This window comes from Ahaetulla prasina, chromosome 7 (assembly GCF_028640845.1).
Source record: "Ahaetulla prasina isolate Xishuangbanna chromosome 7, ASM2864084v1, whole genome shotgun sequence".
NCBI classification, from domain to species: Eukaryota; Metazoa; Chordata; class Lepidosauria; order Squamata; family Colubridae; genus Ahaetulla; species Ahaetulla prasina.
The window spans coordinates 41,587,622-41,608,277 of NC_080545.1; the positions used below are offsets into that span (position 1 = coordinate 41,587,622).

Sequence of the window (20,656 nt, forward strand, 5' to 3'; positions counted from 1 at the left end):
ATGTACTTTGCAATCCATTCAGCCAGTGATGGAATCAATGGTTTTTGTTCAGGGAGTTCAGGAATGGGGACAAATTCTTGACCTGAAGCCACTTTGAATGGGGTGAACCCAGTACAGCTATGAACAGAATTATTGTAGGCTACTTCAGCAAAAGGTAGTAGGTCTGCCCAATTATCTTGTTGATAATTAATGTAACATCATAGATATTGTTCCAGTACCGAGTTCGAGCGTTCACAACCCCCATTAGTTTGAGGATGGTGGGAGGAGCTTAGTCCTTGGGCGGAGCCTATCAGCCGCAAAAACTCTTTCCAAAATTGAGAAGTGAATTGCACCCCCGCTCTGAAATTATCCGTTCCGGAACTCCATGGAGTCTGTAGATGTGTTGCACAAACAGCTTTGCCAAAGTTTTTGAAGAAGGTATTTTGGAACATGGGATGAAGTGCACTTGTTTGGAGAACAGATCTGTAATTACCCAGATCATTGTATTGCCTCCTTTCGGGTAACTCCACTATGAAATCCATGGATATTTCTTTCCATGGGGCTTCTGGCCGGGCTACTATTTGAAGCAAACCAGGAGGCTTCCCTGGTGGTCTTTTAGCTACTGCACAAACAGGGCAACTCACTATATAAGATTCAATGTCCTTTTTAAGCCCTGGCCACCAAAATTGTCTTTTCAGGAGGTGTAAGGTTTTCACGAACCCAAAATGTCCAGCCATTTTAGCATCATGGCAGCGTAGAAGTATGACCTCTCTGAGAGATGCAGGGACATACAACTTTGCTCCTACCCAAGCCAGTCCATTGCTAAGAGTATACTCGTGCGAATGGGCTAAGTACCAGTTGTCCTTGTTTAAGGCTTCCTTCAGCAACTTGGTGAGATCATCCGGTAGTGATGCATCGGTTTGTGCTTGGTTATGGATAATTGCCGGGGCAGCTAGTTGTTGAACTGGGAGTATAGGGCACGCCACTTCCTTGCGCGTACTATTGTACTGAGGTAAACGGGAAAGGGCGTCAGCCAGGAAGTTCTTTCCCCCTGGAATGTATTGCAAGGAAAAGTTAAAACTGTTGAAGTATTGGGCCCATCGAGCTTGCTTGGGCGATAGTTTTCTGGGAGTTTTCAGGGCCTCTAAGTTTTTATGACAAGTCCACACTTCAAAAGGGTGTTTGGCCCCCTCCAAGCATTGTCTCCATGTTCAGAGACATGCACTGCAAAAGCTTCTTTCTCCCAGATGGCCCATCTTTGCTCTTTTTCAGTGAGCTTACGAGATGTGTATGCGCACGGTTGAAGCTCACCTTTCGCATTCGCTCTGACTGCCACATCACTAGCATCTGCTTGAACTACGAATGGGGACTCCATATCAGGGTGCTTGAGGACCGTCTCGGTGGCAAACAATCGCTTCAACTTTTCAAAAGTGGCCTGACACTCCATTGACCACTCCAGTGGTAGGGAAGGTTTGGGCTTAGTATTTCTTTTTATTTTGAGATTGGTGATTGGCAGGGCAATGTCAGCAAACGAGGGAATGAACTGGCGATAGAAGTTAGCAAAACCCAGGAAACTTTGTAACTGTTTGTGGGTGCGAGGGGGTGCCCAGTCTAGTACTGCCTGGACTTTTGCTGGGTCCATCTCCAAGCCCTCAGAGGAAATACGGTATCCCAGGTAATCGATTTTCGTTTGATGAAATTCACATTTAGACAATTTTGCATAAAGCTCAGCAGCCAGTAATTTTTTGAGTACTGCTCTTACTAGCTTCACATGCTCCTCCATGGTCTCCGTGTAAATAAGTATGTCATCAAGATAAACAAGAACCCCTTTAAACAGATGTTCATGGAGCACTTCATTTATTAGTTGCATGAAAACTACAGGGGCCCCTTGCAATCCAAAAGGAAGAACTCGGAATTGGAAGCAACCAAGGAGACAATTGAACGCCGTTTTCCATTCATCCCCTTCTTTTATGCGCACTCTGAAATACGCTTCATGTAAGTCCAACTTGGTGAAGAACTTCCCTTTGGCCAACTGGGCGAACATATCCTTCATAAGAGGCATGGGGTACACATTCTCCATGCACACACAGTTGAGGTTTCTTTTTTTTTTTTTTTTTTAATTACTTTTTTGCAACAAACAAAAAAAAGAAAATACATTATTACACCCTTGTGCTATACATAAAAAAAAGGAAGATTTGGGTCTTCGGATATATCCTCACGATCGCCAAAATCCACGTTCTCGAGGTACAGGTACCGAAGCGTCCAATGTTCCAAGCGCAAAGTCCATAAATGGTTTCCAAGTCTTCCAGAAAATATCTTCTTTATACACACCACTTCTAATTTTAATATCACATGTCATTTTATCATTTAAAGCTAATTTCCACATTTCAGAATTCCACTCTTCTATTCTAAAAATCACATCTAGTTTCCAATATCTAGCTATTATAATTCTACCTATTATAATCATAATTCTAATCAATTCTTTTTCATATTTTGTTAATTCTATTTCCTTAATTACCAACAATAATATAGTTTCCACTCTCAATGTTATTACTTTCCCCATCATTTCAAATATCATTTTCTCCAATTGTTGCCAAAACTTTTTAACCTTATCACATTTATACCACATATGTTCATAAGTCCCCAATTTCATCTCACATCTCCAACATTTTTTACTAATTTTTTTATCCATTTGTGACAGTCTTACTGGGGTCAAATACCATTTCCAAACAACTTTATAATTGTGCTCTTTAATCCTTATAGATAAGGTTCTCATAATTCTACTATTCCAATTCACATTCCAATCTGACTCTGGTATTTCAATATTAAGATCTTTTTCCCAATTTATCCTCATCACTCTTTGTAATTTTTCATCAGAATTTATAATCTTATAAACCCTACTAACGAGTCCCTTTAGCCCAATTTCATCTTTTATAATCCGAGATACTAAATATTCAAATTCAGTTTCACATCTATTTATCGAATAATTTTCCCTTAATTTTTTTGTCCATTTTTCTATCTGTATTTTTTCAAACCAACTTAACCCTAATTTTTCAATAATTTCTTTATTCCTCCTTTCATTTTCCATAACTTTTATCCAATCTCTGATAATTTCTATATTTTCCTCTTTAATCACTTCATTACATTTTATATTATTTTTAATCGGCCAAATTCCATTTGTCTCCCCCAAAAAGATTATATCCGGAATTAAAATTTTAACAAATTTATTCCACATTTTGCTTAATCCCTTTAACCAATAACTTCTAATTACACATTTTGAATTTGCTTTATCTAAAAACCACCTTGATCCAAATTTCTCTATATCCCTTAACTCTAAGTCTCTCCAATAGTTATCTTCACCTTTAAATATTTTTACCACTATCCGGATACCATACGCACAGTAATAATTAAATAATTTGGGGATTCCTAATCCACCTTCCTTTTGATTTTGATACCACATTTTCTTCACTAATCTAGGTCTTTTGCCACCATTACAAAATTTATCCAATTTTTTCTGATATCCTTCAATATCTTTCTCTGTCAAATTTAGCGGTAGCATCTCGAATAAAAAGTTGAACTTAGGCAACAATCTTACACATTGCAATTCTACCAAACCAAGACAACTTTAACATTTTATATTTGTCTATCTTCTTCTCAATTTCATTAATCACATCATAATTAAGTTTTTTCAATTCTTTAACCTTAAGTGAAAGCACTATACCCAAATATTTCAATGTATTTTTAATCCTTATCCCAAATTGCTCTTGCATATTCTCACACTCATTACCATTACTGTCCATCAATAATTCTGACTTTGACCAATTTACTTTCAGACCTGTCATTTCCTCAAATTCTATCAAATGCTTATATATCCTTTTCAGGTCTTTCTCTGCATTTTTCAAAATAATTAAAGTGTCATCCGCATACAAATTTATCTTATACCCCTTATATCCTTCTAATTCTTCATCTTTTTCTATCATTTTTGTCAAAATTTCCATAGCCAATAAAAATAATGTTGGGGACAAGGGACATCCTTGTCTCGTACCTGCTTCTAACTTTATCTCTTCAGTTAATATTCCATTCACCTTCACTCTTGCACTGCTTCTTTGATACAATTTTGAAATAACATGTATAAACTTATTACCAAAGCCTAAAGCCTCCACAATGACTTTAATAGTTTCCCATTGTACAGAATCAAAAGCTTTAAAAATATCCAATGATACTATACCAATTTTATCACCGTTATATTCAGCTACATCTATAGTATTTAATAATCTTCTAACAATATCACTCATGTATCTACTCTTCTAACAATATCACTCATGTATCTACCCTTAACAAAACCTACTTGGTTATAGCTTATATATCTATCTATAAATCTATTTAATCTATTACTTATAATAGCAGTAAATATCTTTGCATCCTGATTAATTAAAGAAATGGGCCGATAGGACTCAATCCTTTCTAAATCTTTATCTGGCTTAGGAATTAGGGATATCACTGTTCTATTCCATGACGAAGGTACTTCTCCACCATGTAATATCCCATTGAATAATTTTTGCAATCTTGGTATTATTAATTCTTTAAATTCTTTATAAAACTCAGCAGGTAATCCATCCTCACCTGGAGCTTTCCCTAATTTTAATTTTTGTATTATTCCATTAATCTCATCTTGTGTTATATCTTCTTCCATCAATTCCTTATATGTTTGATCAATTTTCACCACATACTTTTCTAAATAACTTTGCAATTTTCCCCGATTAACTGGTTTCTTTGAATATAAATTCTGAAAAAAATTTCTAACCACTTCACATTTCTCTAATTTTTTATGACATCTTATACCTCTGTCATCTATCAAAGCTCCAATTTCTCTCTTCTCTCTTTTATTTTTCGCCATCTTTGCCAATAATTTAGAATTTCTATTACTAAATTCAAAAAAATTCCTATTTAAATATCTCAAATTTCTTTTTACTAACTCTGTATCCTCTTCTATCATTTTATTTCTTAACATATTAAGCTCCTGAAGAATTTTTTTTCTTTAGTAAGCAAAAATTGATTTTCCAATTCTTTAATCTGATTTTTATCTCTTTCCATTTTAATTTTATAATTTTTATATTTCCTACTTGATAATTTAATACTCTCCTCTAAACACCGCTTTCATCGCATCCCAAACAATTTCAAATTTAACCTCCCCATTATCATTTAATCTCCAACTTTCCTCCAGTTTTTTAAGTATCCATTTTTTATCCTTTTCATTTTTATACAGTTTCTCCTCATATCTCCAATAGCTTCTTTTTTTCTCAAAATTAAAATCTAAGTCCACCATAACTTCTGCATGATCAGAATCTTTAAAAATTCCCACATCTACCTTATCCACATTATTCAACAAATCTTTAGAAAGAAAAATATAATCAATTCTAGAATATGTATTATATATCTTAGAGAAAAAAGTGTATACTCTCTCAATTCCTTTAACCTCTCTCCACACATCGACCACGCCGTTTCGAAGCATCCACATATTTAAAATCCCCATTTTATTTGCTCCTCCACAGCGGGTGGGGTTAGTACTGTCTATTTTATCTCTGATTAAATTAAAATCCCCAGCCACAATTACTTTCCCTACACTTTCATTCTCCAAAATTTTTGTTATTTTTTCAAGAAATTCTCTTTGTTTTTCATTCGGTAAATATAAATTAACAAGTGTCACTTTTTCCTCGTTAAGATTTCCAACAATTATTACATATCTTCCATCTTCATCCAAAATTACCTGATGTTTTTCAAAGTACACCCTATCTGATATCAGTGTTGCAACTCCTCTAGCTTTTGAAGTTCCAAATGCTTTTTCATATATTTGCATACCTTTTATATACATTCTATTTGAGTCTTCAGATTTCTGATGGGTTTCTTGTAAAAATAAAATGTCTGGTAAATCTCTTTTAATCTTAAATTCCAATCTTCTTCTTTTAATCTGATTCCCTGTACCCTTCACATTCCATGACATTATTTTTATAACTCCCATTTAAAATATAAATTTTTCAATCCTATCCCCGCATCTTCCTTTCTGTGCCCAAAACCCAACATTAAACTCCCATATAGCCAACATTTAACATATAAAAAACAATAAGAAAACCAAGAAAAAACAAAAAACAAGACAAACAATAAAATACAAACAATCTTCTTCCCCCACATCCTCATCGATTTCGCCTCCATAAAGAGAATGGGGGAGAGGGGACGTGCCAATGTCCGGGCCACTTCTTTCGGGCTGTCTATTTAAATTCATCACTCAAAAAAAAAAGATAATGATGGCTCTCTCCCGCATTCAACTTCATATTTTCCAAGACTCTTATCTGCTTCTTCTCCTACTGTATCCTCACGACTTTTCTTCTGTTCAACCAACACAGGTGATATTTCTTTCCTCTTTAACCCTTTGGGGTCTTGCCCTCCAATAGCCCCTTTTTCTTCTTCTGGGGTTGATGTTTCCACGTGTGTTCCACCCATCTTAAGCATTTGGTCTTTTATCTCCATTAAATCCTCCATCTCAATCAGTCCAAGCTCCCGTAAATATAATAGTGCATCTATGTCTGGGGTGATTGTACGCATCCTTCCTTTATAAAAAAAATTTCAATTGTTGTGATGGCCTCCAATTATATTTAATTCCATTATCTCTCAAAACTTTTGTAATTGGTTTAAAAAAAAATCTCCATGCCCTTTCTTCTCTTGATATATCCGGGAAGACTTGAATAGTCTTCCCTTCAAACTTCAAAGCATCTCCCATCTCTCTCACCTTGGCCATAACTTCCAGCTTATCACCAAGATTTGCGAACCTGACAAGCACATTCCTGTTAGAGCCATTTTGCCTTCTATATCCAATTCTAAAGACACTTGCCAGGTCTGCTATTGTAAACGTAAGTTGCGTATCCAAATCATTAATCCATTTCAAAACCCGGTGTTTCAATTTATCCTCCTTTTCTTCCGAGATTCCTCTGATAACCAAATTATATTTCCTCATCTCTTCTTCCAAAAGACAAATTCTCTTTTCTTGCTGCTCATTTTTATAAAATGTTTCCCCAATTTGCCGAACTACTTTTATCTCATGTACATGTATCTGCTCCATTTCATCTTTAATCACTATCATTTCCTCTCTTTGCTTCGCAAAGTTATCATTCATCTCTTGTTTCAAGTTTTTCATTTCGGATGTCAATTCCAATGTCATATTATCCATACGCTCTGATAGTCCTGCTATTTTTTCCCCAATTTTATTTAAAGCTGCAGCAATTTGCTGCGTTTCTGAAAGTTGTTGAGTCATTTTGAAAAAAACTAAAAAAAATTTCCAAACTAGGATTCCAAACCAATTTTACAGAGGGTCTTGATGAAGATCAAGGGACGGCAATCTTTTAATTGAAGCGAAGCGGCTTATTTGCACTCGTTAGTAGCTTATCAGTAGCTTATGAGTCATATTCACTCCACAAAGAAACACAATTACCTCACAGCTTTTAAACATTAATCAGCGCCATTTTTTCTCCACGTCGGCAAAGAAGAAAAAAAAGAAAAAAAAACCAGCTTAGACTTCAAAACAAAGTCCTTTTTTTTGTTTTCTGTAATATAAACAAGCTATTAATTTCCTCTCAAAAGAAAAATAATAATAATAAAAAAGAAATTATCCGCCCAATAAAATCTTCTTGCAGCCAGCAAGTCCAGCACAAAAGATCGATCTCTTCAATTAAAATTCTTCTCATTAGCAAATTCAGTCTTTAATATTCACTCCTTAGCCTCAGCAATTTTTAACACAGAACACGATAATTATAATAGGAAAGGCAAAAGACAGCAATTTATTCCAAACTCATCGTGTCTGCCAGCTCGGTCATCCCCACGCTGTAAAAACTCCTTAATTCAAGCAGTTTCAGATGACCTACCAGTTTTAAATTCAGTCTGCTGGGCTATTAACACTTCCACTTCATGATTTATTAACTTTCATCCATAACGGTGCATTCCAAACAGCATTAATCCTCATAAATCTTCATTATTAAGCCCTGTGAAGTGAAGGAAAGGTCCTTACCCCACCACGGTCATGGCCACGCCCCCACAGTTGAGGTTTCTATAGTCAACAATTAAGCGATAAGTGCCATCTTTCTTTTCCCGGAACATGACTGGGGCTGCAACCTGAGGCCTAGCCGGTTAAATGAATCCTCATTCCAAATTTTTATCTATAAAGTTTCGCAATTCTCCCAATTCTTTCTGGGTCGTGGGGTAAGATTTCAGCTTTGGGAGTTTCACCCTGGAAGGATGTCTATAGCACAGTCTATAGGCCTATGGGGAGATAGCACATCAGAGGCCTTTTCACTAAGCACCTCTCGTAGGTCCCAGTACTCTTTAGGAATTTTTTCCTCCTCCTCCAGCCATTCAAACATCGACCCCAATATCTCAGCAGGTTTGGTGTCAGGGGGTTCTAGAGTTATCTTCTCCTTCTTTTGCGCCCTTGTGCAGAGTCACAACACCCCCATTCTCCAGTTTATTTTCGGGTTCCATTCAGGGTTGAAATGCTCCCAATTCGCACCGGCTCCCCCGATTAGGTAGCGATGGCAGCTGCTGGTTCGGAGGACCAGTAGCAAAAATCCCTGACCCCGACCCCCCTGCCTCTGCTGAGCCGCACCATCATCAGAGGATTTTTTTTTTACTTTGAAAAGTTTTTCTTCAGCCGAAACATGCCTTTAAAAGTAAAAAAAAAACCTCTGATGATCGCGGGGCTGAGCAGAGATCATCAAAACCCTTTAAAAGTTTTTTTTAAAAAACCCTCTTCAGCCGAAGGGAAAAGAAAAAAGAAAAATAACCCGAGGTTTTAAAAGCCTCCTCTGGCGATTCCAGAAGAGTTTCCTGATCCTCACAGGCTTTTAAACTCACTTTTTAACAGCCCCCACTTACAAGAGCCCCCACCCATACCCAGCCAATTCCCCCTCCTCACTTACCTATAATTACTGCTCTTTCGGGCTGGAAACGGCATGCTTTCTTCAGCTACTGAAGAAAAAAAAAAAGGTTGCTTTGACTTCCTGCTTTGCTGAATGAGGAACTCTGGGAGTTGAAGTCCACAAACTAAGTTACTACGGTTGGAGACCCCTGTTCTAAAAAAATAAATAAAAATAATAAAATAAAATATTTGTGCAGCTTTCTGACATTTGGTGTGTTTCTGTAGTGTTTCACTCTAACTACACAAACACACAAAATCTCACAAAGCTGTGTGTGTGTGTCAGTTATTATTATTATTATTATTTATTCGATTTTTATACCGCCCTTCTCCCGAAGGACTCAGGGCGGTGTACAGCCAAGGTAAAACAGACAGTACAATATACAATTAAAATATAGATTAAAAAACTTATTATATAGTTGGCCTAAAAACTTTAAAATATATAAAACTAAAAAACCCCTTAAAATAATAGAAAATTTAAAACCAATAAAATTTAAGCCAGCCCCGCGCGAATAGATGTGTCTTCAATTCGCGGCGGAAGGTCCGAAGGTCAGGTATTTGGCGTAAACCCGGGGGAAGTTCATTCCAGAGTGTGGGAGCCCCCACAGAGAAGGACCTTCCCCTGGGGGCCGCCAGCCGACATTGCTTGGCCGACGGCACCCTGAGAAGTCCCTCTCTGTGAGAGCGTATGGGTCGGTGGGAGGCATGAGGTAACAGCAGGCGGTCCCGTAAGTACCCAGGCCCTAAGCCATGGAGCGCTTTAAAGGTAGTGACCAAAACCTTATAAGTGCACCCGAAAGGCCACAGGTAGCCAGTGCAGTCTGCGCAGGAGTGGTGTTACACGGGAGCTACGCGAAGCTCCCTCTATCACCCGCGCAGCTGCATTCTGGACTAACTGAAGCCTCCAAGTGCACCTCAAGGGGAGCCCCATGTAGAGAGCATTACAATAATCCAAGCGAGAGGTAACGAGTGCATGAGTGACTGTGCACAAGGCATCCCGATCAAGGAAGGGGCGCAACTGCCGAACCAGGCGAACCTGGTGGAAGGCCCTCCTGGAGACGGCCGTCAAATGATCTTCAAACGACAGCCGTTCATCCAGGAGAACATCTAAGTTGCGCACCCTATCCTTTGGGGCCAATAACTCGCCTTGTGTTGTGTCTGTGTAAAGTGTGAGGTTCCTGCTTGTTGCAGGGGCCATTTTGGGTGAAGTGCAGCTGCTTTTACATTGTGTGAGTCAGTTGTGTTTTATTGTGTGTGTGTAAAGTGTCAAAGTTGGTTTTTGGTACCTCTTATTGTTTTGTATACCTTATTTATTATTTTTATTATTTATTGTTATTGGCCACGCCCACCCAGTCATCTGACCACCAAGCCACGCCCATCAATTAAGCCACGCCCACAGAACCGGTAGGGGAACATTTTAGATTTCACCCCTGGTTCCATTTCCGGAGCCACGAGAGACCCAGTACAAGTGGCTGGTCCATCCCTGGGGCCACAATAAAGTTTGATTTCTCAGTGGTCTCCTATGGTCATCTCTATGGGTTCTGTCACAAAGTGGGCTGGGCCTACCCCCCACCACCGACCCATCTAGCTGGCAAAATGCTGCTCCATGTTTTTAGCTTTAGCTCCATTTACTCCACCACCTCGGGGCTGATGATACATCGGGTACACCCAGAGTCTAAGAGGGCTAGCATTTCCCCCTGAATTCCCGAGGATGGGACGCACAGTTTCACTGGAACGGTATGGTGGCCCCCTTTCCAACTCACCAGGAGATCATCGTCTGATTCCGAAGATGGCTCATTGTCATCTGACCCAGAAGGAGTCCCAAGTTCCCCCTCGATGAGAGGAGCGTTCTCGGCGACATCCGCTCCCCTCTTTGCAACTTCTGGTGTTTTAGTTTCCGCCTGCACCGTTGCTTTTCTGCACTAGGGGTCGTGTTTGGCGCCAGCTTTGCGCGATAATCAGCTGCTCGGTGGCCTTCCTTTCCACATCTGAAACAGCGCGTGGTTTTCTTCTTCCCACCTTCCACTGCGGCAAAATCTTTGGGCGGTCCTCTGTGGAACTGAGTTGGGGTCTGCTTCCAAGCACGATCACTTCGCAGGCGGTCACTTCGCAGGCGGTCCAGAAATCTATCTCCATTTCTGCTGCCAGGGTATAGCAGCCATGCAGGGTAGTCGGGGACACTCGGGCTCTGCACAACTTATATAAATCTCCGTTCAAACTGTCTTTATATATGTCCAAAAGAGCCGCTTCCGATCACCCTCTCATGAGAGGCACCAGATCGCTGAACTCTTGGTTGTAGTCAGCCACTGGTCTCCTCCCTTGTCTGATGGACCTCATGCGGATTTTGGCCTTCTGCTCTGCCAAGGGGTCCTCAAATCTCATTCTCAGGGCTGCCATAAAGTGGTGGTAGTTCCTCAGAAGAGGGGAATTCTCTTGGTACAAGGACACGTACCAGGAAGCCACCCTTCCACTCAAGACTTGGGTCATGCTTCTCACTTTAGAGGCTTCTGACAGATAATCATCACCCCACTCCTCCATGTGGCTGTCCACCATAGTCTGGAATAACCCTAATTCCTTAGGTTCCCCATCAAACTTCCCGGGAATTGCGGGAATTTTAGGTTTTTTCCTTCTGCGAGGCAACATTTTTCCGGATGGGGTTCCCCGGCCTCTATCAAAATCTGCAGCCCCTGAAGAACACAGCTCAGGCTCTCGTTCCTCCAGAATTTCTCCACTGTATGCCATTCCCTTGGTGGCACTTAATAGTTTTCTTTCCTCTTCTTCCCCCTCCCTCCAGGGAATTTGGATGTGGGCCTCATACTGTTCACGATCTGTTTGTCGCTCCATCACTTCTTGATACAGTCTGACTGCCTGAGCGATCTGCAATTCATCCTTAATTAACCCTGTTCACAGTGCCAGCCAGAGAGCCTCTTCTTCCCCTGTTTATGTGTTGTAACGTGTTAAGTGTTTAGCCATGGCCACTCCCCAGTCCTGGGAGTTTTTCAATCTGTAGGGCCAAATTTTCCTTCAGCTGCCTCACCACTATTTCCAATTTCTTCTTCCACTCTGCAGAAATTTTTTCTTCTTGCTGAAGAGGGTGCGATACAGCAGCCAAGACTCCTCCCTCGTCTTCCAGTTCCCTTTCTGGGGTTGGCTTTTTTCCCACAAAAGATTTCTTATCAGCTCTTTTGGAAAATTCCTGGGATGACATGTCTTCCAGCTGCGAGGCAATTGATGTCTCTGGTAGCTCCTCATTATCAGCTCTGTATTCATGCTCCGACATCGTTAAAAACAAAATTTTCAGTCCCCTAGTGTCAAACTGCCTCTGATTATATCTAGGAAAGAAATACACCTTGACTTCATTTGCAAATAAAGAAAAGTACTTTTACTAGATACATCAGGATAGCAGCTGCGTTTAGCAGTGGAAAGTTGAATCTGAGACAAAATATGGCTAACAATCTGTATCACTCTATTCCTCCCTCCCCTTTCCCAAAAGGTCATCAGGTCTGGTCCAATGCCAGCTCCTTCCCGGGGTCCCGTGGTAATCTTCTTCCGCAGCCCTCTGGTTGTCAATCATATCAGGAATGCAATGTCCGTTAGAGTCCGCGCCAAACATTCCTGTTGAATTCAAAATAGCAATCTCCCCTCCCACCTTTAATTATGTCAGACCGACACTCTTAAAGGGCTCTCTCTACTTAACTTGAATCCAATAGCTATGTACATTAGAAATACAATTCCATGCTATCTATAACTAGATATAAGGAGCACAAAGAGATACGAAGGTTGGAGTGGAGGCTGACACCTAGGTTGTGATCCTGGATGACTGATTTTGGGGTGAGTTCTGGCTTAATGTCAGCTTGCCTCAGATCAATGTTTAAGAAAATAAAGACCCAACTCCATCGTTTTGAAGAGATCGGTAATTTTTACTAAACACGTCAGATTGCAAACAAAGCTAAGCCAGAACTGAAAATATACTATAAACACAGACGTCATATCCTCTCCTGACCCCTCCTCCCACCAGATATCAAACAGTTATAATCCAATGTCGTCTTTCTCCTTGGCCACGTGTAGGTTCACCTCCGATATTCTCCCTCTGTCAATCTTCTGGATGGAATGCGAAGCAGGCAACTCCCATTACATTCACACGCCAAATCAGTTCAAACATCTGTTTGAAAGTCTATATCCCCCCACACCTGCAATGTCAGCCAAACGCTGGCAACAGTACAAACCTCCCCCTCCTCCATAAATCATGTAAGACATTCAGTAAGAAGAAAACCTTTAACGAAGTAATAAATCAGTAAAACAGTCTAGTAGGTAAAATACACTTAAAATAAAGCGGAGGCTGACAATAAGCCATCTAGAGCATGCCAATTACCACATTCTAATCTAGTTATTTTCAAATAGGTTACTAGGTTGTGTCGGTTCATAATCATAAAAAGTATGATTTTTCACACTTATCATTGCATCATCTGCTCCTCCCATTTATCCTATACATAAGAAAATTTCAAATGTTGAACCATTGCATTCTTATATCTTCAGGAAGTATGATATCACTATCTCCTAGGACTGATGATCAGATTTCTATAGGACCAATCCCTTGCACATTTCAACAATCACAGTGTTGCAGTTCACAAGTACAACAATAACAACAACGGCATTTAGTAACACAATCTGTAGAGTGCAAGGTTGCACAGCTGCTTTTGGATCTTCAGATGGAATTAAAGAATCCACCAATCAGGTCAGAAAGACAAAACTTGTTTCTCCTGCAAAGAGAAAAAATCCCAAACAAAACATATGCATATTCTCAGTTGGTCTCCAGGAATCACTTGGCACATATTAAGTTCTTTCATGGGGCAAGTTTCTCTTCCACCTAACAGAAATCTCAAATACAATCCTTACATGAATACATAAAACAAGAAAAAACCAGCTGTCTTCTGGGGATTGAAAAAAAGTTTTTTGATCGTTACATGTCCACTCATTACATGTCCATTTCTTTATTGGGAAGTTCTGCTCCACTTTGGTGTTGTGGTGACTTTCAGTGGAGGCTGGCTCAAATGGATGCAATGTCTCTTTTGGGGAAAGCATATTCGGCTTCCACAGGTTTGAGTCATCACAGAGGGCCTCTGTGGCTCAGACTGCTAAGACAGTCTGTTATTAACACAGCTGCCTGCAATTACTGCAGGTTCAAGTCCCACCAGGCCCAAGGTTGACTCAGCCTTCCATCCTTTATAAGGTAGGTAAAATGAGGACCCAGATTGTTGGGGGCAATAAGTTGACTTTGTATATAAATATACAAATAGGATGAAGACTATTGCTAACATAGTGTAAGCTGCCCTGAGTCTTCGGAGAAGGGCGGGATATAAATGCAAATTAAAAAAAAAAATCTGCAGGGCTAAAAGACATGAGAAGGGGTCCCCTCCTCCTCCCTTTCTGGGTGAGAAAAGGCATTGTTGGAGGATTAGGGAGGGGGGGATAGATAGCTTGCAGATAGAACTTGAAAAGAAACAACACATCAGCATTAAACAGATAAACTGGTACAATATATTCCCATATGAGAAAAGGTAGCTGGATTCACATGCTTCAGGAAGGAGATGAACAGGTAAAATCATTTAAACAAAAATACAGAGAAGAAAGTAAGTTGAACTCTGTTCTTCACCCTGTCTAGGTAGCCGGTCCATCCTGGGTGAAGATGACACAACTTGGGGAGGTGGCTTACACACAAATCTCAGTTTTTAACAAACATACTATGTGGAAGACAGAGAAAAAGACAAGCAATCAACAAAAACCCAACACCCTCCCTTTTTATTCATGTGTAGAACTTGTTCACTAACAAATCCACAATATCACACACTTCCAAAAACAAATCACACTATATCTTAGCAAAATCACCATTAGTCTTACTTGCTCATACTCTTTCTAACTCTTAACATTAAACCTTTATTTCAGCTTAATTAGTTCCTCAAGCTTCAAATTCAAAGCTTGACTTAACAAATTAAATCCTTCACAGCACCAGTATCTGATCATCCTCCTAAAGCTCTCTCCACATCTTGTAATTTTCTAACTTATCTCTGAAATAGTTCCTAAAACAGGGCACATCTTGTGCTGCTAAAAAACAACAACAATACAAACAACAAATAAAATGCCAGCCATGTGTCTGAAATGATGTAGGGTTTCCTGCCTGGGCAGGGGGTTGGACTAGAAGACCTCCAAGGTCCACTCCAACTCTTATTTATGTTAATGTATGTTAACAGCTTCAAAAAATAAAAAGGTAAATGACACATTTTGAGTCAACTCTGTGCTTTGAAAACATTTATAAATGTATAGGTTTAATCAGGCAGTTTAAACCTCAAAAATTTTCAGAAAAAGAAGGAAAAAATTAAAAATTAAAATCAAAATTGTATTCAGGGTGGAAAAGAAAATATATCTGCATTGCTTTTATGCAGATGAAGAAATACCAAATCAGTGAAAAACAATGCTGCAGGGAGCCTATTTCACCCATTTGCCCCTCCCTTCTCAGACAGGCTCAGCAGAGAAAAAAAAATGGAGGGGGGTGAATGGTCCTCCCCCTTCGCCCACCCCCTCCCCTGGCTTAACAGGGAGTGAGGGGGGGGGAAGGGTAGTTAAGATGAGCCAGCTAGGACAGAGAGAAAAAAATTCAAAAAGTCCACCCTGAGGAGGGGGAAATGGCTGTTTTCCAGCCCCCCTTTCTCCCACCCACCCCCAACAGAGAGCGAGGGTGGGGGAGGGAAGGGTAGTTAAGATGAGCCAGAGGTAGTTAAGATGAGCCAGAGAAATCTCACACCTTCTCAATGAGTTTCTCCAACACTGCAAGCAGGCTGCTTGCGCACACACACACACACACTCCATGCAAATCAAGCATTACAATTATCTCGGGGAGCTTTCTCACAAGCTCCACTCTCTAAACAATTTTTATCCAGGTCTGGAAATGATTGCACACACATGCATACACATGTACACACACCATCAAACAACATTTACAGACCTGGGGAAGTTGTCTCTTTAAATCCTCTCCCCTCAAGTGGGAGAACTCAGAGAGCAGTTTAAATCATGAATGTGATTGTGGGCTCTAGCTACTCCCAGTTTCCCACAGTTCCAAGCTGAGAAGTTTAGGTAATTTGCAAGCTTGGCCATACAAATCACAATCAGTTCAATCCCATTCAATTCTACATGCTATCATGATGGATGCATATCCAAGAATTTTAACAGAATTCACACCAAATTGATCCTGGGTCTTCTTACCACACATAACAGCATCCATCTCTTTAAGCAGTAGAATGTCTCTGCCCTGGGGTGTTCTGGGCGTTTATCTTGTTAGAGTCAGGGCTATTAAGGATCATTCACTTTTCCAGGAAACAGATAAGCCCTTTCTGGGGGAATTTTAAGAGGGACTCCCTGCTGAGTGCATTTTATAACTGCTCCCAGCTTTTTGCTAGGAAATCTTTTCCCAAAACATTCCCAATGTGTTCCCAAAACATTGTGGCAGTATTTAGAAAGGAATGCTTGAATGATGGTCCCTGAAAGTAGCTTGTGTCACTCAAAAAGAGTGAGATCTGTCCCCTCCAGAGCCCCATCAATAATTTTCAGGGTAAAATTCAGGGGTCTAGGCTGATATGAGGGGTGAAGGAGCTAGGGTTTTGGGGTTTCTGGCCTGAAGCCTCCCCGCCCAGTGACTGAACTGGGACATCGCTGTTCAAGGGGCGTTATCTTCTCCAATGGGCAAATTGAAGACAACATTGATCTCTATGAATGGAGGTACTCCAGGGATAACTGAAGTTCCCCCCCCCTCTTCTTTGGGGACTTCAGGAAGCAGCTGCTTAAAAAAAAAACCGGCTTGCTTTTGCATTCTCATCTCTTGAGTTTCTTTGTGTTGGGGTTTCTAAGCCCTAGAAGTGGGGTTGGGGTTTGCACTTTTGCAATTTCTTTCTTGTGGGGGGGGTGCTTTGACCCACAAAAGCTATTTTCAGCAAAATATCATCAGGATCGAGGTCAGTAAACCTGCAGAACCTATCCTTCAAACGATTCAGAAAAAGGGGTGGGGGGATTTTGAAGGATCTGATGAACGCAGTGGAAGTTTACTGTTTTTGCACCCAGGTTTAATCCTTGCAGGACAAAATTCCTAGTTCTCTGGAGGATGAGGGCACCCTGGTCTGTGTTGGGGTTGATCTCATCAGGCACATTAGGTCCATGAGTGGCCATTACACATTGAATAAGTTCTTTGAGGGAATTCCCTGTAAGGTGGGAATTCCAATTGAAAGAAATTTGAGTGCTGAATCCTGTGAATCAGGCTGCAAATTGGGCTGAGGTGCTGTTGAAAGCTGCTGGAGGCAGTTAAGCCAATATAAAGCACAGCATTTGCATTGTTCCTGCAAAGCAAGATGAACTGCTGCTGGAGGCACTTAAGCCAATATAAAGGCACAACATTTGCATCGTAATATGGTGTTCACTTTGGCTAGTTTGAGATATGTGACAATTTCTTGTGGGAAACAGAATGGCATTTTATGGAGGTTTTTAAATCTTAATGCATTTTAATGCAGGAAGGATGTACTTTTACAGCAGTAAACTTTTAGTGCAAGTTCATGTTCTTCGTGAGAAAGGAAATGCAGGTATACAAAGACATCAGTATATATGTTGCAGGAAACAATTCTAGTATTTTAGTATATACGTTCCCTTCATTTGTGCTATTAATATTTTTCATGTGCAATTTCCTTTTTCCTTGTAATCTGATGGCAATAAATGAAAGCAACAGATTCTAATTCTGCTTTGCACACAAATGAAACAAATGTTCTGAAATACAGTGGTCTGTAAAAACAAAAGAATAGTTCCTTTCTGAAATAAAAGAAAAGATGCGAAGTCTCTTATGCATGCAGGGGCTAGGCCTGCATTCCTAGCATGCCACAACTCCCCGTGAAGTAACTTAAGGGAAAAGAACAAGAAATAAATGTCAACTATTTCTATTAACCAATACCTAAACTGGAAAAAAACTTTACAGAATCTGTAAAGTATCAGTTATATTTCAATAGGCAACAGATTATCAGCAGGACTTTAAAAAAGACAAAAAGGCATTGGGTTTAATGATTTTTTAAAAATTCAGATTTCAGCAGGACACGCTTCCTTTAAACGGGAATGGATGTAGCCAAGGTTAGAACGAAGCTTAAATGAATAAAGAAATTCATTCAAAATGCATGCGGTTTTTAGTCTTTTTAGTGTTTTTTTCTTTTTAGTGTTTCTTTTTCTTTTAATTAAAGGTCGCACTAACTTCATTAAAAGGCGCCCAGAATACAGTAAGGCTCAATTTTTTTAAAAAATAAGAGGAGATAGTTCGCAAGACAGAGGCATTTCAAGTACAAATCTTTTGTAAAAAGAGAACAAAGAATTTCATCCTGCGCTCCCTCTTCTCCCTGCCTCCAAATGCTTTAAGGCTGGGAGTTTCATTTATTTTCCAAGATATATTAAAAGCCCTGCACAGAAGCACCGCTCGAGTCGTACCCTAAACTGTTCCTCTTAATTATGTCACGATTTTTTCTATAGGATATATTTCTCTCTCCAACGGAAATGAGTAGTTAGTCACCCACAATGCTGTTCCGCGCCTTTTTCTTTTAAATAATGGAGGAAGCAAGGGGGAAAAAAACAAAAACGTGGTTCGGCCGATCTGAAAGTCTAGTGAAACCACTATAGTGCTCGGGGGAGACTAGGCCAACTTGCGCATTACCAGTGTGAATACTCCTAGCCCGCCACGCGGCTTTCTCCTCCAAGCAAGGTTGCCCGGGGCAAGGCCAGTTTTGCTTCTCTGACGTCCGCCTGCTAGGCGGCTGGAGAAAAAAGGCCCGGCACGCTAAGCCGCCTTTCTAGCCATCTGCCCCGGCAGCCCCCAAGCTTTCTTGTGTCTAGACTCGCGTCTACAGCGAGGTGGGGAAGAGGCCTTGACTTGCCCTGCCCATCCAGTCTACCTGTAAAGGCGAGCGACGCCTTTCTCTCAGCCAAGAATCGAAATCTTGATGCCTCGGCTGCGTCTCCGCCTCGCGCTTTTTTCCTGCGGCTCCTGTAAGATACTTCGCTCGGGCGCCGGGAGCTCCTATTAGGCTGGGTTTTACCGGACGTGCTGAATCGGAACGGGTGTAAATATTTTCTCAGTCGTCACCACACGGCTACATTAAAATCCTTCCAGGAAAAGTGTGGCAGAGCGCGCAATGAGTGAATGAATGAATGGTCGGCTGCAATTTCTTGCGGCGGCACAGCGATCAGCATCCCTCCTCCCCCTTCTCGACATCAACCTACGTAGTGGCTCAGCAGAACCAGAAAAGCGATTCACTAACAACTGCACTTGGCGAGCCCCGTTGCCAGCCGCGCGTGGCCATGATGTTCCGAATTTGTGATTTCATTCAAATCTACGGAGCTCTTGCTCAGTCGGTCGCTTTTCCTAGCAGCTACTTCCTCCCGCCTCCTCCAGGGGGACCGTCCTAGGTGCTTTGGGTGGAACACATTTGCCCGAAATGGGTAGGAGGGATTCCGGGCATCTATAGCCACCGCAAGCCCTTATGCTGAGGAGGAAGAGGCACTCGTAGTGGGAGGAGGCTCAGCGGGTGTCAGAGGGGTGGCAAGTGCTTTGTAGCTCCTGAGTTTGGTCAAGCCTCCCTGCTTGCATCAACTTCACCTGAGGGCATCACTGACAGCTGCTTGGGTCCACATTCTCCCCACTGCTGCTCAGCCTCCTTGATGCGTGGAGGCAGGAGGTGATAGCAGCGCCCACGACGCAAGTTTTGTTCACTGCCTGCGCGCTCCGGGGGGGTGAGCAGCTGAGTGAGCAAGCCAGCGTTTTGCTGGCTACCTCTAATCTGCCTGTCTGCAGCCAGCTCCGGTGCCATTGACCATGATGCCCCCTCGCCTTACTCCCCACCTCTCCTGGCCAACGGTGCTCGGGAGTAAACTGCAGCTAGGAATGGATGTGGCTTACAGCTCCGACCTCAAAGCAATGGGAAGTGCAGGCTGCCTTGGCACCACCAACCTCAGGCTCTTAATGTAAGGGAGAAGGTTCTTTAACACATTCCAATACTGTGTCAAGTTCTATAAGAATGGAACAGTTTCTATCTTTGTATGTGAATGTAGAAATGTGCTGAAGAGCAAGTTGCTTTTTAAAATGCAAACTTGGTACAATATAACATTAAGACTATGGAAATGATATGTCATTGTCAATGCAGTAGTCTCTATATCATATGTCTCCTGAGTCAGGGACATAAATATCTATTATAAAATCACAAAAAAAGAAGAGGTTGGCTGGGAAATTTTGAGAGTTGAAGTCTACATGTTTTAAAGTTGGTTAAGAAAGTGCGTTGAAGGAACAGCAACTTACCATGTCACAAGTGCATGGAGGAAGCCAGTGGATCTGGGTTGGTTAGGTTTTTTTCCAAAGCACTGCCTTGCACAACTTTGTTATCTTTCCTGAGTTATTCATGGTTGCTACAGTTTGTTAGAACATAAAGATCAAACTTTAAATATGAGCTGATTTGGGGCGTGTGGGGGGGGGGGGGTTTCAGAAAAATTGTCCCAGTGCATCCTTAAAGGCAGTAGCTCAGAATGTTTCTAATTGTTTCCCTCTTAAACCCCATTCTTCTGTCTCCTGGTCATGTGATCCCCATCTACTCAGTGCTCACATGCACCTAGTCATCAGACAGCATGCTATTTTATTACAAAGAAGGTTAGAGA

General features: G+C 41.0%; 1 protein-coding gene across 4 annotated transcripts in view; it reads right to left on the reverse strand.

Moving 5' to 3' along the window:
* SLC38A1 (solute carrier family 38 member 1) overlaps positions 1 to 19,481 on the reverse strand; it is a 179,477-nt gene extending 159,996 nt beyond the window's left edge. For 3 of the 4 annotated variants that reach the window (XM_058189939.1, XM_058189935.1, XM_058189938.1), the window contains exon 1: positions 18,904 to 19,481. The gene's annotated coding sequence lies outside the window, so the exon portion shown is untranslated. Of the gene's footprint in view, positions 1 to 8,942; positions 8,992 to 18,903 lie in introns of all 4 variants that reach the window. The other variant, XM_058189936.1, reaches the window with a different exon arrangement.
* Between the last annotated feature and the right edge of the window lie 1,175 nt (positions 19,482 to 20,656).